The sequence below is a fragment of the Staurois parvus genome, unplaced genomic scaffold (genome assembly GCF_062004578.1).
Source record: "Staurois parvus isolate SC_StPar_1 unplaced genomic scaffold, SC_StPar_1.0 ptg000715l, whole genome shotgun sequence".
Classification (NCBI taxonomy): Eukaryota; Metazoa; Chordata; class Amphibia; order Anura; family Ranidae; genus Staurois; species Staurois parvus.
In genome coordinates this window covers 8,940,679-8,957,448 of record NW_028318511.1, presented here as the reverse complement: position 1 = coordinate 8,957,448, position 16,770 = coordinate 8,940,679, and the positions used below count along the sequence as shown (strand labels likewise).

Sequence of the window (16,770 nt, the reverse complement as noted above, 5' to 3'; positions counted from 1 at the left end):
CTTCTGGTTTAACTCCACCTCTATTTGTTCACAGTGAAACATTCACCTGCTGTCAGAGCACTACAGAGAGCAGTTCAGTGGCATCCAGGCAAAGTGACATCCAAGGGGGAGCCCCGACGCAGCAAGTGCTTTCTTTTATTGCCTCCTCTGGAATTACTAGGAGATTGGATTAAAGGCACACGGTGCGAAACAACGTGCAGGTTAAAGACGGTGAGTACCTGCTGGCCTGTTAAACATCTACTAAACTGAATGTGACTCTACATACTAATGAAAGGGCTAACAATGGGCACATTGATTGAACAGAGGAAACCTATGAAACCAAACAGAAATAAAAGGATCTTGCTAGATAATAATTACACTGTAATTAAAAGGGATGCTTTCAAAAATGGTAACTATAAATGTCTAGGCTATATGAAGAGAAATAGTATGTGAACGCTTTTCAGATATTAAGGAATTGATGGTGCAGATCAGTCAAATACAAAACAAAACCAGCATCAGGCTAATCAGGACCAAATGCAAGGACTAACCTAGGAAGAGGCTAATCATGGTCACAGACAGTGATGGGATCGAGGCTAGTGGAAAGCACCAGGACTATACCTGAACTGTACAAAACTGATGCTGTAGAATAGGGGGGACAAGCTGGTCACTTCCTCTGTCTCTGTACCTTAATGGGCCCCTTGGCAAGGCACCATGTAATATGAGAGTGGGTCTGGCACTACCCCAAGCTGCTTCTTGTTGTGTTCATTACTGGAAGCTTTGGCAAGTGGTTCATTGAAGGAGCGTAAATTCTGACATTAATGCTAGTCTTGTTTAAAGTGCTTCATCGAGTAGACATTCCTTGTCCTGTAACCTTGGCACAGTCTGCGGAGATGAGAAACTATTTGAATGTATTTATTACCTGCAATGGTGTGCTGCAATCCACAGCAACTAGGACAACTGAAATTCAACTTCTAATTGGCTGAACATTAAATACGTTCACCTACTTGTATAGGGCATGTGTAGAGAAAAAATATACATTTATAGAAACGCAGAAAAGTGATGGCAGAAAAAGACCAAGTGGTCCATCAAGTCTGCCCATTTTTTTAATGCTTTTTTTTGTGTGTTTCTTTTTTAACTTTTTGTCTGAGTATAGATATATGTTTGTCCCAGGCATGTTTAAAGCCACTTACTGCTGACTGACTCACTACCTCTGCTGGAAGTCTATTCCAAGTATCAACTACTCTTTTAGTAAAATAATACTTTCTAAGATTAGTTTTGAACTTTCCTTCTGTTAGTTTGAGGTCATAGCTTAGTTTTATATTGAAGATACTGCGCTCTTGAACCTTATCTTGAACCTTATTCACCCCTTGATATATTTATTTAAAGGGTTCAATCATGTCTGCCCTTTCCCTTCTTTCCTCCAGACTGTACATATTAAGTTGATGAAATCGCTCCTGATATGTTTTATCTCTCAGACCATTTTTGTTACTTGTCTCTGGACTTGTTCTATCTTATCAATATCTTTTTGTAAGTGAGATCCCAAGAACTGAACACTTTGGGGTTAATTTACTAAAGCTGGAGAGTGCAAAATCTGGTGCAGCTCTGCATAGAAACCAAACAGCTTTCAGTTTTGTTTTTTTTTGTCAAAGCTTAACTGAACAAGCTGAAGTTAGAAGCTGATTGACTCCCATGCACAACTGCAACAGTTTTTGCACTCTCCAGTTTTAGTAAATACACCCCAGTATTCTAAATGAGGTCTAACTTAGGCTAGGTTCACATATGTGCGGGTGGTGCCGCTGCGGATCCGCGCAAAAATCCGTGCAGCCGCACCACCCACACAGAAGAATGCGGACCCGCGGGTGGGTGCCATTAATTCTAATGGCACACCGCCTGCAATGGAAATTGCAACCGCACTGGGAACCAAGGTTCCCGTGCGGGCTGTGGTTTCCAAAGAAGTGCAGTGACTTCTTTCCTGCATGTCCCGGGGCACGTGAGTACATTCAAATGAATGGGCTCTCGTGCCCGCGCAAAACGCGGCCTGCAGAAACGCGTATATGTGAACCGGGGGCAAAGATCTATATAGGGGAATCAGGACCTCCTTCCTAGTGATGCATCCTAGAATTCTATTCACTTTTCCCACTGTCTGGCCACACTGTTTGCTCATTTAGCAATCATCTGAAATAAGTTCCCCCCAAAACATTTTCCTCTGTAGTGCTGGCCAACCCTGTACCCCCAATGATGTACTCAAGGGATTCTTTTTCCATAGGTGCATTATTTTACATTTAGAATCATTGAATTGCAATTTGCAGTGTTTTGACCAATCTTTATATATTCACACATCATGGCTGAACAACATTTGGTTGTATATTAACTCTCATTTTGAATACAAATGAGAGTTTTCTTTACAGAGTCTTGCAAAGTTAACGGAATTACTATAATTGCTCAAAACTGATGTTATCTAAGCAGATAGTATGGCTGGAACAGATTGCAAAAGATAGATAATCATTTTAGTAGAATGGTACAGCGAGATTTATACACCTAGTGCAATAAAGCCATAAACTGCATCCTTTCCAAGTACATGAGAGCCTTTGCTGGCTGGTACTGTGAAGTTGCCTTTCAAAGTGGCTGGGACATAACAGCTAAACAATTAAAAGCTGTAAAGGCCAACTAAGTGTAGAAGTTAAAAATTTAGGCTGATTAAAAAAGAATCTGAAATGGTTTGATGATCGATTTTTATTAATCGACAGAAAACTGTTTTTTTCTATGATGCTAAGTTGCTTCAAGTTATGACACAAAGGGTAGATTTACTAAAACTGGTGCAGCTGAGCACAGTAACCAATCAGCTTCTTGGTTTTAGGCTTGGTTCACATATGTGCGGGTGGTGCCGCTGCAGATCTGCACAAAAATTTGTGCAGTCGCACTACCCGCTCAGAAGAATGCGGACCCACGGGTGGGTGCCATTAATTCTAATGACACGCCGCCCGCACTGGAAATCGCAACCGTACTGGGAACCGATGTTCCCGTGAGGGCTGCATTTTCAGAAGAAGTGCAGGGACTTCTTCCCTGCATGTCCTGGGGCACTGGAGTCCATTCAAATAAATGGGCTCTCATGCCCATGCAAAACGCAGACCACAGGAACGCACATATGTGAACCAGGGTTTATTGTCAATGCTTATTTGAAAAGGCTGAAGTTAGAAGCTGATTGCTTACTAGGCACAGCTGCACCATATTCTGTGTGCACCAGTTTTAGTAAATCTCCCTCAAAGTTGAAATAGAATAATTTATGGGTGAACTTCAGATGGCTCTTATGGGTTAAATAATCCAGTACCTGTTCACAGAAATGCTCCCTGCAAAGAAAATGGGAAGGCAGGTAGTATCAATATTAATTAGCTACTATATGTCACACCTTAAATGTATGGATTCATGCAACTTCCCATCGTGGTGTTCCTTTTTACGTAGATGATCCTTTATTGCACATTTTAAAGGTATGCTGACACTTTTAGTCATGCATGACAAGAGACTGCTCAGACTGTGGCTTAACACGTATGCTCGATTATTGGTGAAAGCAATCATGCAGCATGTGAGCACCAGTGTTGTATATTAGAGGAGAATATACTGAAGAGCAGTGTTTCCTAAACCAGGGGCGGACTGACCATTTGGAAACTCAGGCGCTGTCCGAGGGCCCAGGGTCAGTAGGGGGCCCCATGAGATGCCAATGGTACCTTTTTCATAGGCTTTTTTGAGTTTGGGCAAGGACACAGGGGCCCCATGATCTCCTATTGCCCAGGGGCCCCATGAATTGTCAGTCCGCCCCTGTTCTAATCCACATGCTACATGATTAGCCTTTCTCAACCTTTTTTAAGCATGGAGGAACCCTGGTAATAGTTTTTAGATCTTAGGGACCCCCCCCACTAAATCTTTTACACTTACAGCTTTTAAATAAAAGAATAAGGAATGAGGTTTCTTTAAAGTAGTTGTAAAGGCTGAAGGTTTTTAGTTCAGAGCTATAAAGAAGACGCAGTAAGGAGTAATCAATAGAACTTGGGATGCACTTCAATACAGTGGAATTATGTGGCTGAGCTCTGGTTCACACTGATGTGGTGCAGAATTCGCAGCATTTTCTGTGTGAATTCAGCATCGCACCCCGTTCATGCGAACTGCTGCGTGTGTGTATGTTAAGTTAACAACACCCCAAAAGCAGTCTGCAACACGCGGTGCGATGTGCAGAATCGGATTGCAGAGAAGTGAATACCCATGTGATCCAATTCTAGTGCGGACCAAAAAAAGGGTCCTGCATGTTTTTGGTGCGGGTGCGATTAGAGCCATACAAAACGTATGGCTCCGATCGCACCGCACACAAATCGCATGTGATTTATACAGGAATGTGGTGCGGTTCCTATGCTAATCACATGCGATATACCGCACAACATATATGTGAACCCAAAAACATTTTTTATTTAACTAAACTTCAGCTTTAAGGACATGGCAGGCTCCACACCACACTCTGCATTTTACAAAAGATACAAAAGATACAAAATGCAGGTGCAGTAAGAAGTAAACAATGACATGCCCTGCAGACATCATAAATCAACCTCTGGCTATTTGATCTTATCTCAGCAGTCCTTTAGCGCTATAAATGTTTTAATTAAATTTTACATATCCAGAGAGCAGCTAGATGGAAACTAAAGGCAGCATTTATAGTTCAGAACTTATGGGAAAATATGGGATACAAAAAAGTAGAAAATTAAGTCTGTTCTAGTTACAAAAATAAGATTGTAATTACAATAGTAACTCAAAAAGTGTAGTTACTTAAAGTACACCATCATTTCCCTTTAACAAAGTAATATATCGCTTCCTGCGAGTGTCACACTGACCTTCCGCTTAGTTGTGACCTTTTGACAGGCTTGATGCAGCTCTGACAGGGAATAACCTAGTGAATGAACTAGTTCTACTCCTTGCTGCCAAATACAAGAAACGCTTCTACAATGAAGGGGAATAGCTTATGCAATGCAGGGTCATGACTTCATATGGAATGTCTGATCACATGTTTGGAAATGAGACCACATAAGAGTTATTAATGCCATCCTAATATTGTATAGCTGTAGTAGGCTTAGGCTGCATTCATACCTAAACGTCATGTTGCATTTTTTTGCCACATTTTCACACCAGAACATAGGGCTTCATGGACATAGGCCAATTCCCTTGGGCTGCTCTACATGCGACAAATAGCTTGTGTACCTTTTTTTGGCACTGTGCTACAAAATGCAGGACTGCTACCTGCATTCGGGGTGCCATCCAGAAACAGCAAGTGCAATGCCACCTTTTTTGCACATGTGGAAAAGAACAAACAAGGGCACACTAGTGGTCAGATTCCCCGATCTTAAAAGGACAGCACCTCTTCGGTTGGCATTTTGGCATCGCCTTGGTTGTATGAAGACTGGAGCGCTGGTTTCGTTCGTTCATTTTTTGCACATGTATATAACTGCAGTCATTTCCCAGAATGCTTAGGTGAGATTTCAAAGAAAGTTCCCATATTATGGGCTCCAGGGCCTCTTGCTTCATTTAGCCACCAAACTGTAACTGAAGTTCAGTGTTTAAATGAAAAATATAGTATATTTACATATTATTATTAATTGTATTTTTATTGTAGTGTTTGCCTCAAAGAATTTTCTACTTAAGCTTGATCTTCTATATTTTGGTAGTGTAATAAATAACAAGCAAATATGATTTGTGGATTAGCCACCAGAGGGAGTTCTTAGTGGCTCAGCGTAGATACTCTGGCTCTTACTGTTGAAATAAGATATCAGCCTCAGAGGTAATGCATTGTTTTCAATGAGCCAGCCGACCCATAGACTTTGTGTGGAGAGCGTAAAGCACAGTCGTTGTTGTTTACATTTACAAATACAAATTATTTCATTAAAAATATTTACATGAAGCTAATGTCTATCACTTCTTTCTACAGTATAAAGTAATATTTGAAAAGACCCCTTTATGGAGAATACATGCATCCTCTTTAATTGTACCCCGTTCTACAAAGGGAACTACATTTATAAAATAATCAGCCTCCAGGCTTGTCACCACTGAACCAAGCCCCTAAAAATAATGTTATTTTTGTCCTAATTTGATGCAACAAGGCTATCCTTACAGAATCAGGTTCAGGGGTTTCAAAAGTTCTCAAGTGTGCTTATAGTGCATAAAAATACTGTAAAAATACACAATGGGGCGCAGAAATCTTCAAATATATTCACAATGTGACGTTAATGTTCTTAACAGAAGTACCCCCCCAGGGCCGGACTGACAACTCATGGGGCCCCCGGACAATAGGGGACTATGGGGCCCCTGTGTCCTTGCCCACACTCAAACCACACCCAAAAAAGCCTATGAAAGGTACCAGGGGCATCTCATGGGAGCCCCTACTGACCCCGGGCCATCGGGCAATGCCCAAATGGTAAGTCCGTCCTCGCCCACACTCAAACCAGACCCAACAAAGCCTATGAAAGGTACCAGGGGCATCTCATGGGGCCCCCTACTAACCCCAGACCCTCAGGCAGTGCCCGAGTGCCCGAATGATCAGTCTGCCCCTGACAACCAGAATGTGATGATATTCACTCTCAGCCTCACCCTGTGCAGAGATTTTCCGGCTTGCAGGACAACACTGTAAGCGCCAGTGACTGAAAGTGGACCTCATTTGGCTTGCTTAACTGAGCAGTGAATGCTTTACGAGCACAAACCTTAGCTGCCACTACGCATTAAACAGAAACATGCACCATTCACAGAATCTTTTGTAGCTTTTCTGATCTTTAACACTCCAAGTTCACCAAGGCACCAAGTTCATTAATTTCAGGTTATTAGAGTATTTAGAGATTCAGTTAAATGGTTTTAAATATCATTTGAATGAAAAAATGGAATATAGAGAAAATATATTATAAAACAGACATTTAGCAATTGTAAAATAAACAGGATTAAAAGTAAAAAACAAAAAACAAAGTTTACCTGGCCTTTGTTTTTTATATATTTAATTTGCAGAGTAAACCCAATCTGATGGATTAGATTAGAGCTCATTACTCTTACAATTCTTTTACAGTGTTAATGGTGAATGAGAGCTTAAACTGGCCATTTGCAGCCATCTTTGTATGTTCCTAAAGAAGGTATTTACAGAATTAACCAATCAAAGGGTCTGAGGAGTGTGCTGAATATTTGTTGAGGTATTTTATTAGGCTTGAGTTGTTACTCCCTCAATGTTTTAACTATATCTATATTCTAATTTGACCATGCTTTACAATCTGACAATCAACATATTAATGTACAGAATGAAGTTATGCTTTGTTAGAGACAAAATATGATATTTAATTGGATGCATATATCACTTAGGAGATTTAATGTGTTCTGTTCACATTGTAGCATAGCTGTGTTTGGTGATTTTGTGGTTATTTACAGGGTTGTATAAAGAGGCTTTGCAGACTCTTCTGGATACTATTAATGATACTGCTAGGAGTTTTCTCAGCTTTTTGTTAAACATTTCTTATAGCAGTAAAAAACCCAAAAGCAAATATTTATTACATTGCAGCTTACCAATTCTTAGATGTGATGGATGCATTAATTGCCAGAAAGCCTGTTATTTTTCAGAAGCACAAACTCTCCAGCAGACTGTATCAGTATACATGGATGAGACAGACCATTTACTACTGCCAGTGTTGGGGAGAATACAATGTTCAGCTTTTATTTATTTATGTAAAACCTTTATCTCATAAGAAAACAACTTTTTGCAGTAAATGATAAAAATGTGTGAGCTGGAGTTTGTCTGCAATTTATTATTGTATTTACATCTGCTGGTACATCTATCACTACCCCCCGCCCTCCCCCCCAACTAACAGTGCTGCTGTCTGCTGTGCCTCCTGTGCTTATTCCTCCAGAGTTGAGCCTTATTGTTACAGGAGGTGGGTTACTGGACAGATCACCAGGTAAAAACAGAAGGAAAAAAGCCAAAGAAAAGAAAACTGATATAGCCACCACATCTGTTTATTGGTAAACTGCAATTTAATACATTTTTTTATTTCGGGTTTATTATCACTTTACGTTGGCTGTGTTGTTTTTTTTTTTAAGGATCTTTCAATCTGGTATGTGTCTTGTTAAATCTTTAACCACTCCACTATATGTCTATAGTGGAGTGGTTAAAGTTTTAGTAAATCAACTCCTAAGTTTTGCTTGTGAAAGAGGTGACATCTTGTGTTTGTGTCTTTGTGGTTAAAGTTTTAGTAAATCAACTCCTAAGTTTTGCTTGTGAAAGAGGTGACATCTTGTGTTTGTGTCTTTGTGGAAAACGTATCTGTAACTTTGCCACCCTCCCCCCATCTTGCTTGTCCAAGTGAAACAAGGTTGTCTTTTATCTTCCTCCAGACATAATGCCATAGATACTACTGAAACAAACTCAAAGATCCTGTCTTAGTAAAAAACCTAAGACAGCAGATTGTTAGGGCTTCTGAACCTGTTGATTTGCCTTGCACATTTTCACTTTAAGAGCTTGTCAATGCATTGGCATGCAATGTGCCGTATTTTAAAAAACAACAAAATGCATTAGTGGGAGAAAATTCCTTGTTTTCAATGTGATCTGTTCACATGTATGTGCTGTGCTAGAGTGCATTATGAAAAGCCCAGTACAGTAGCGTCCCTAGGGGGGTGCAGGCCGCACCGGGTGACACCATCACAGGGGGTGCAGGAGCAGGATGCCAGCAGAACTTCTGGGCTCTATGAAGGTCCTGGCCAGTTATTGGGGTGATCCCGGATTCCCGGTACACTGACAGCTGCCCCCCGGTGTAGCGGTAAAATGAGTATCCCGAACCCGTGAAGATATGTATCCCCTGAAGCAACAGTGCATGTGCCGGTGTCAGGCCAAAGAAGCCAATCACCAATCTCCGACTTTAGGATAGAGCTGCCAGTTAACCCCTTACAAGCTGCAAACTGCTGAAGCTGTTCCCGTGGATCACTATGGGTTGCAAGATCAGTTAACCCTGTATAGGTTCAACCTATACGGGGTTAATTGATCTTGCAACCCATAGTGATCCGCGGGATCAGCTTCAGCGGTTTGCAGCCTGTAAGGGGTTAACTGTGGCAGCTCTGTGCTAAAGTTGGAGATCGGCTTCTTCGGCCTGAAACTGGCACATGCGCAGTTGCTTCAGGGGATACATATCTTCACGGGTTCGGGATACTCATTTTACCGCTACACCGGCACTGCTCCTTCCTCTCTGGAGGGGTGACACCGCGTGTTACCTCACCCGGTGACACCAACCCTAGGGATGCCTCATGTTCCAGTATTCTGCTTTTTGGGTTTGTTTAATGATAATACCAATAGTCGTAATAATCCCCATTATACAATACTGGCTTTGACAGTCATTATCACATATTGACGTTATTCATTATCACTGCTCATCGCACGTAATTCTAAAGTGCACACCTTGTTGACTAGTGGAAGACGGACAACTACAGGACATAGCTTGTGTCATGTACATATCAGTGTATGGTTTCCATACCGTACACGGTATAATGTGTCAGATGTTTTCTGTTCCTTTTACAATGCTCTTCTGTCACAACAAGCAAAAAAATGCACTGAACAAACAAATGCTAAGAAGTCGATGCTAATTAGAGGTTTAGTCATAGTATGCTTCACATGTGAATAGCAGGGTCAAATTCCTGCTCCATTACCAAGAGCCCCTGACAGGAGGCTGAATGTCCCAGCTCTGGAATGTGAGTGTGGCAGTACTAATGTCACTACACTACTGCAGCGTGGCGGCCAGACAGGGGTCACTCCATATAAAACCTGCCATCAGTTTAACTCTTTCACAGAACCGTCTCCTTCCTAATACGATCCCCTCAGCATACTATGATCTTCAGTAATATTTTGCTATTACTGGCTTCTTGGCTCCTATGTTTGATATGAACATAAATAAATGCTGCGCTGCCACTAGTGAGTGAATGTGCCACACTCCATTTATGATGGTGACCCAAAGATAAATGTGTACCTCTATACCATATAAACTTAAAGTGTACCTGTATCTGGAATATGCAGTTCAGTTTTGGGCACCAATTCACAAAAAGAACATTGGGGAACTGGAGAAAGTACAGAGAAGGGCAACTAAACTGATATGAGGCATGGAGGAGCTCAGCTATGAGGAAAGATTAGGAACTGAATTTATTCTCTCTTGAGAAGAGGATATTAAGGGGGGATATGATCAACATGTATAAATACATCAGTGGTTCAGTGAATTTGGTGTAGAGCTATTCACCCTGAGGTCATCACAAAGTACAAGGGGGCACTCTTTATGTCTGGAGGAAAAGAGATTTAATCTCCAAACACGGAAAGGTTTCTTCATAGCGAGAGCTGTGAAAATGTGGAATAGACTCCCTCAACAGTTGGTTCTGGCCAGCTCAGTGTATTGCTTCAAAAAAGGCCTGGATTGTTTCTTAGATACGCAGAATATAACTGGATACTAACATTTATAGGTAAAGTTGATATCCAGGGAATATCCGATTGCCTCTCGGGGGATCAGGAAGGAATTTTTTTCCCAGCAGGTGCAAATTGGATCATGCTTTGCTGGGGGTGTTTTTGCCTTCTTCTGGATTAACTGTGGGTATAGGATTATAACTTTTTTTTTTCTATGGTTGAACTGGATGGATTTTTGTCTTTTTTCAGCCAGACTATCTATGTAACTATGTAACCCCTCCTCCCCAGAGTCCCAGTGTATCCCTATGGCGGGGGGAAATTTAACATTCCTATATATTTTCCGTGCTTAGACCAATGCTATAAGCCTGTGCTATATTAGTGAAATAGTGTGCAAATAGTGCAACACTCATGGACATCAGTTCTCCCAATGTGAACTGATTTCAATCAGAACATGAAAATATTAATATACATAAATACAGTGCACCTATTGCAAATATTAAAGTCCCAGTGCACCACTTTCCACATTCAAATATTTAAAGTCCCAATGTGTAACACTTTCCACATCCCATGTGAGACTAGGTGATTCAGTGATCAATCTTCTAATCCATAAAGATCTTTGTATTGAGTGCTGCACTTAGTGCTCCCCATCCAGAGCCCCACTCACCCCAAGATGTTGACCACCTGCATAGGAAGGTCCAACTGCGTGTTTGGTGCTTCAGCAAGCCCCTACAGCGAACAGCTGCCTGTGTAATCTTGACGCCTCTATCCACTCCAGACCATCCACAATACTCCTCCACCGCTGTGAAAAACATCAAAGGAAAGCTTCCATAGCATAATAATGTTTTTATTAAGTAAAACACACTTAAAAATGCATTTACATGTAAAGCATGTCCATGGCACTTTAAAAATCCTGAGACAATGTAATCCTCTGTAATCCCTCGCAAGAGACAAAAGTGGCACTGTCAAGCCCTGTCCTACGCGTTTCGTCGTATGATGTCATCAGGAGCCCCATGTGACGAGCCAGGTAGGAGTCGAACCTACAATCTTCTGGTACTTTAATATTTGCAATAAGTGCACTGTATTTATGTATATTAATATTTCCATGTTTTGATTGAAATCGGTTCACATAGGGAGAACTGATATCCATGATTGTTGCAGTATTTGCACATTATTTCACTAATATAGCACAGGCTTATAGCATTGGTCTAAGCACACATGATGCATAGGAATGTAAAATTTCCCTCTGCCATACGGATACACTGAAACCCTGGGGAGGAGGGGTACACTTTAAGTTTATATGGTATAGAGGTACACATTTATCTGAGGTCACCATCACGAATGGAGTTTGGCAGCACATTCACTCACTAGTGGCAGCGCAGCATTTATTTATGTTTGTATTCACACATTGGTTGTATTGATACACTTGTGGTATTGCTAGCAGCAGCCAGTTTCATCTACACATTAACCATAGTCCACTGCGCAGCCTCCATCCATACATAGATATGTTTAATATGACCCTAACTATAACATGGCTGAATGCTGGACCATTTTATCATTTGTGTTTGGGAGCCTGTCCAGAAACATGTAAGTCTTTATACATAACATGCAAAAATGCGTCTATTTATAAAATGTTTGACTGTAATCTAATACTGGAGTAAGTACTTTTGTGCAATGAGAATCAAGTCAGTGCATGGTAAGAGCTATAGCCAGCAAAGATCTTGTTTACAAGTGCCAAGCCAAGTTTTGTATGTAAAGTATATGGTGCTAACATGAAACATACTCACACATGATTATTCAGTACTGGGATCTTCTGACCTTTGTCACATCTCTGTAGGAACTTTTTAGTGAAGACAATTGGTAAGCAATGAGCACAATTAAACAAATTAGACCTGTGGGCATACAAAAAAATAATAAAAGTACACCTTTGGGTGCCTAGACATAGGTTTTGATCTCCTGTAGTCCACCCAGGGACCTTCTAGGTCAACACGACTCTACAAGAGATCCACACCAAACAGCAAGCACTTGCAGGTGCCTGCTGGGTTGGTAAAAAGAAATGGCCCTGGTAAATGACTCTAAGTGGTCCTTTCACTGCTTTAACAATACCTTTAATTATTTTTGTAATAAAAAATCTTTGAAAGAAATTCCATTTAGCTCACTTCTTTTCATCAGTCCATTTGCAGCTTATATTTTAGATAGCCGATCTCTAAACTGTGACCTGATTTAGCTGTGTGAAAGAACCTACAGTGGATATAAAATGTCTACACAAAAACTGTACAACTCCATTGAAAAACAAACTGAAAATTTTTTTTTTGGGGGGGGGGAGGAAACATAAAAAACTAAAATAATGTGGTTGCATAAGTGTGCACACCCTCTTATAAATATATATTATATATTAGTGATGTAGCTGTGTTCAGAATTAAGCAATCACATTCAAAATCATGTTAAATAGGAGTCAGTACACACCTGCCATCGTTTAAAGTGCCTTTGATTAACGCCAAATAAAGTTCAGCTGTTCTAGTAGGTCTTTCCTGACATTTTCTTAGTCGCATCCTACAGCAAAAGCCATAGTCCGCAGAGAGCTTCCAAAGTATCAGAGTGATCTCATTGTTAAAAGGTATCAGTCAGGAGAAGCGTACAAAAGAATTTCCAAGGCACTGGAAATACCATAGAACACAGTGAAGACAGTCATCATCAACTGGAGAAAATATGGCGCAACAGTGACATTACCATGAACTGGACGTCCCTCCAAAATTGATGAAAAGATGAGAAGAAAACTGGTCTTGGAGGCTACCAAGAGGCCTACAGTCACATTAAAGGAGCTCCAGGAATATCTGGCAAGTACTGGCTGTGTGGTGCATGTGACAACAATCTCGCGTATTCTTCATATGTCTGGGCTATGGAGTAGAGTGGCAAGACGGAAACCTTTTCTTAAGAAGAACAACATCCAGGCATGACTGAATTTTGCAAAAACACACCTGAAGTCTCCAAAAGCATGTGGGAAAATGTGTTATGGTCTGATGAAACCAAGGTTGAACTTTTTGGCCATAATACCAAAAGATATGTTTGGCGCAAAAACAACACTGCACATCACCAAAAGAACACCATACCCACAGTGAAGCATGGTGGTGGCAGCATCATGCTTTGGGGCTGTTTTTCTTCAGCTGGAACTGGGGCCTTAGTCAAGGTAGAAGGAATTATGAACAGTTCCAAATACCAGTCAATATTGGCACAAAACCTTCAGGCTTCTGCTAGAAAGCTGATCATGAAGAGGAACTTCATCTTTCAGCATAACAATGACCCAAAGCATACATCCAAATCAACAAAGGAATTTGCAAGGAAGAATGGGCAAATATTGCCAAGTCAAGATGTGCCATGCTGATAGACTCATACCCAAAAAGACTCAGTGTTGTAATAAAATCAAAGGTGCTTCAACAAAGTATTAGTTTAAGGGTGTGCACACTTATGTAACTGTATTATTTTAGGTATTTATTGTTACTTCACTCCACCTAAAAATGTTGTTCAACTGAGTTGTACAGTTTATAGGTCACATTTAAAGGTGGAAAAAGTTCTGAAATTATTTATCTTTGTCTCATTTTTATACATCACAGAAACCTGACATTTTAACAGGGGTGTGTAGACTTTTTTAATGCACTGTAGAGTCAACTGATTAGGGTGGCGGAGGAGGCTGTGTTAAGTATCTTAACACATTTCAATTCTAAAAAAATCCTAAAATATGTTCCCAACTGCACATTGTGGTTCCATCCCCTGAGCTCTACGTCACTACAGGACCCAGCAGAGACGTAGGGATTGGAGGATGATTGGAGGATGAAACCACCGCATGCAGCAGGGGACACAGGCAACACTCCTAGAAGTGCTGAAAGCTGAAGAGAATATAGGATTTAGGAGACCATTTTTGTTGAATAGTGTCTATGTTTTACACTTGTTTTTTTGGCACTGTTATACAATAAAGAAGGAATTTAGACCATTTGAAGAGTTAAAGTGATTCTAAAGGAATTTTACAAAAATAATAATAAACATGTCATATAAAATGAAAAAAATTAATCTTCTGCACTACCTCAATGTGACTAAAATGAATAATAACTGTATAAAAAATTGTGTTCCCACAATATTAAGGTAAATAGACAAATAAACTAAATGCTGTGCTGCTAATAAAGAGTATAAGTACCAAATCATCTAACAATTGGATATAAAAACATCAAATGTACATAATTGTGGGAGATTTGATCCCAAGCAACCCTTAAAGTGACCGGTTACTGAACCGGGGTCAGAGATCAAGAAAAAGGAAGGAAGTTGACGTTAAAACTATATCCACAATTCCCCGTTCTAATTCATAGTACACAGAATATTTTTATGGGCATTGTGTTTTATTTATATGATTTATGCCCGTTCATTATGTACATTTGATGTTTTTATATCCAATTGTTTGATTATTTGGTACTTATACTCTTTATTAGCAGCGCAGCATTTAGTTTATTTGTCTATTTCAAAAAACATGTCATACTTACCTCCTCTGTGTAATAGTTTTGTACAGAGCAGCCCCAATCCTTCTCTTCTGGGGTCCCCTGCAGGTGCTCCTGCCTCCTCCCCCCGCCAAGTGGTCCCATAGCAAGCCTCCTGCTATGGGGGAACTTGTGCGGGCTCAATTCTGAGCCACACTCTGTGTGCCCCTTGCACTTTCCTCACTGGCTGTGATTGACAGCAGCGGGAGCCAATGGCTCCCGCTGCTGCCCCTGATGGGCAGCACTGATGGGTGGCACTGACTGCCAGCACTGCTGGGCACTGGTGGGGGACACTGCTGGGCACTGGTGGGTGGCACTGCTGGGCACTGATGGGCACAGGTGGGTGGCACTGCTGAGCACTTGTGAGCAGCACTGCTGGGCACAGGTGGGCAGCACTGGTAATTGGCACTGCTGGACACTGATCAACAGTGCCCTGATGATCGGTGCCAATGCATCCTCTGACAATTGGCGGTTATCGGCAGTACTTTCCTCACACTGTGACAGCGTGAGGAAAGTGCAGCCGATAACTAGCAACTGCATTTACTGGTGATCTGCTGTGTCATTGGGCACAGCTGATCACGTGATAAAAGGCCGCTGTGATTGACCTTTTACCACATCATGGGATCAGCTGTGTCCGCAGGACACAGCGATCATGGAGATTGCCGGGTGCGCGCCCCTAGGGGAGCGCGGGAGGGCTCGTTCTGGGAGGATGTCATATGACGCCCTCCCAAGACTGGACAACTGCTCTGTAGCCATCATTCGGCTATAGCACTGTTGGCAAATGGTTAAAGTAAAAAACCTTCTACCTTTAGAACCACTTTAAACTGGCATTTATAAAGAGTAAATGTAATGTGGAATGCAGTGAATCATACCTGGAATTATTAACAGCTCATTCACATGGGAGCTCAGCTCCATGCTTTGTGCAGAGCAGTTTGTTTACTTTTTTTTTTACTATCATTATCACAGAGCTGTGTTCAGCCTAAACAAAATGAATGAATATGATTGTGCTGTACGGATTCACCCGCACAGTCAAGCTTGGTAGGGACTAGTGAGTGGACCTGGACGCACAGGATCTGCATGTGGATTTCTGCACCCGTGCTTACATACTTGTTAAACTCAGCTGTGCAGAAGAGTCCGTACAGCCCATGAGTACCCATTCACTTTATATGGGCTGCCTGCATGCAGCTCAGTAGTAGTAAAAAACAGAAAACAAATGGCTTTTCATGCTGCATGGGGCTGAGCATCCCTATGAATGATCCCTAAAATGAGCATAAGCCTAAAAAATCTGTACTAAATGATTATACAGCAACTATTCGGCAGGTACCTTATTCTCCTGTGTATACAAGCTCTCCAGTTCCATCAGGCTGCTTTGTTTATATTCCGTGTGACTGAAGGTCAAAAGAAGTTTGCATGTTTTTCCCATGTCAACTTGTAAGCAAGCTTTTACAGGTCTTTGCAGTATTATCAGTGGGTATTATTTGAGCCCAATGTCTACACTGATCATGATGTGTAAATAGTAAGTAAGAGCTTGGTTAGTCTGCTTGAAACCAGAAGATAAAAGCTCTTGATAATAAATTTGCATTCATGTAACACATAAAGCACGCAAAACAAGCCATTTAGATAAGTATTACCAATAGTGATGACAGTATTTTATTTAGACCTTAGGTTAAAAAAATGCCAAAAAGTAACTTTGTACAGCAACTAGATAATATCCTAAATAAACAAATCCGTTAGTGTCAATAAATCTACAATAAAATACAATACAAAAATACAGTAAAATAAATGTCAATAAAATGCATCTGTGCTTATTTATGTACAGTTATGTCCCCTGTT

General features: G+C 40.9%; 1 protein-coding gene across 2 annotated transcripts in view; it reads left to right on the top strand.

Moving 5' to 3' along the window:
• The first annotated feature begins 39 nt into the window (after nt 1-39).
• The window catches only part of EPS8L2 (EPS8 signaling adaptor L2), a 219,546-nt gene continuing 202,815 nt past the window's right edge, over nt 40-16,770 (top strand). For both annotated transcript variants that reach the window (XM_089653578.1, XM_089653576.1), the window contains exon 1: nt 40-210. The gene's annotated coding sequence lies outside the window, so the exon portion shown is untranslated. The remainder of the gene's footprint in view (nt 211-16,770) is intronic.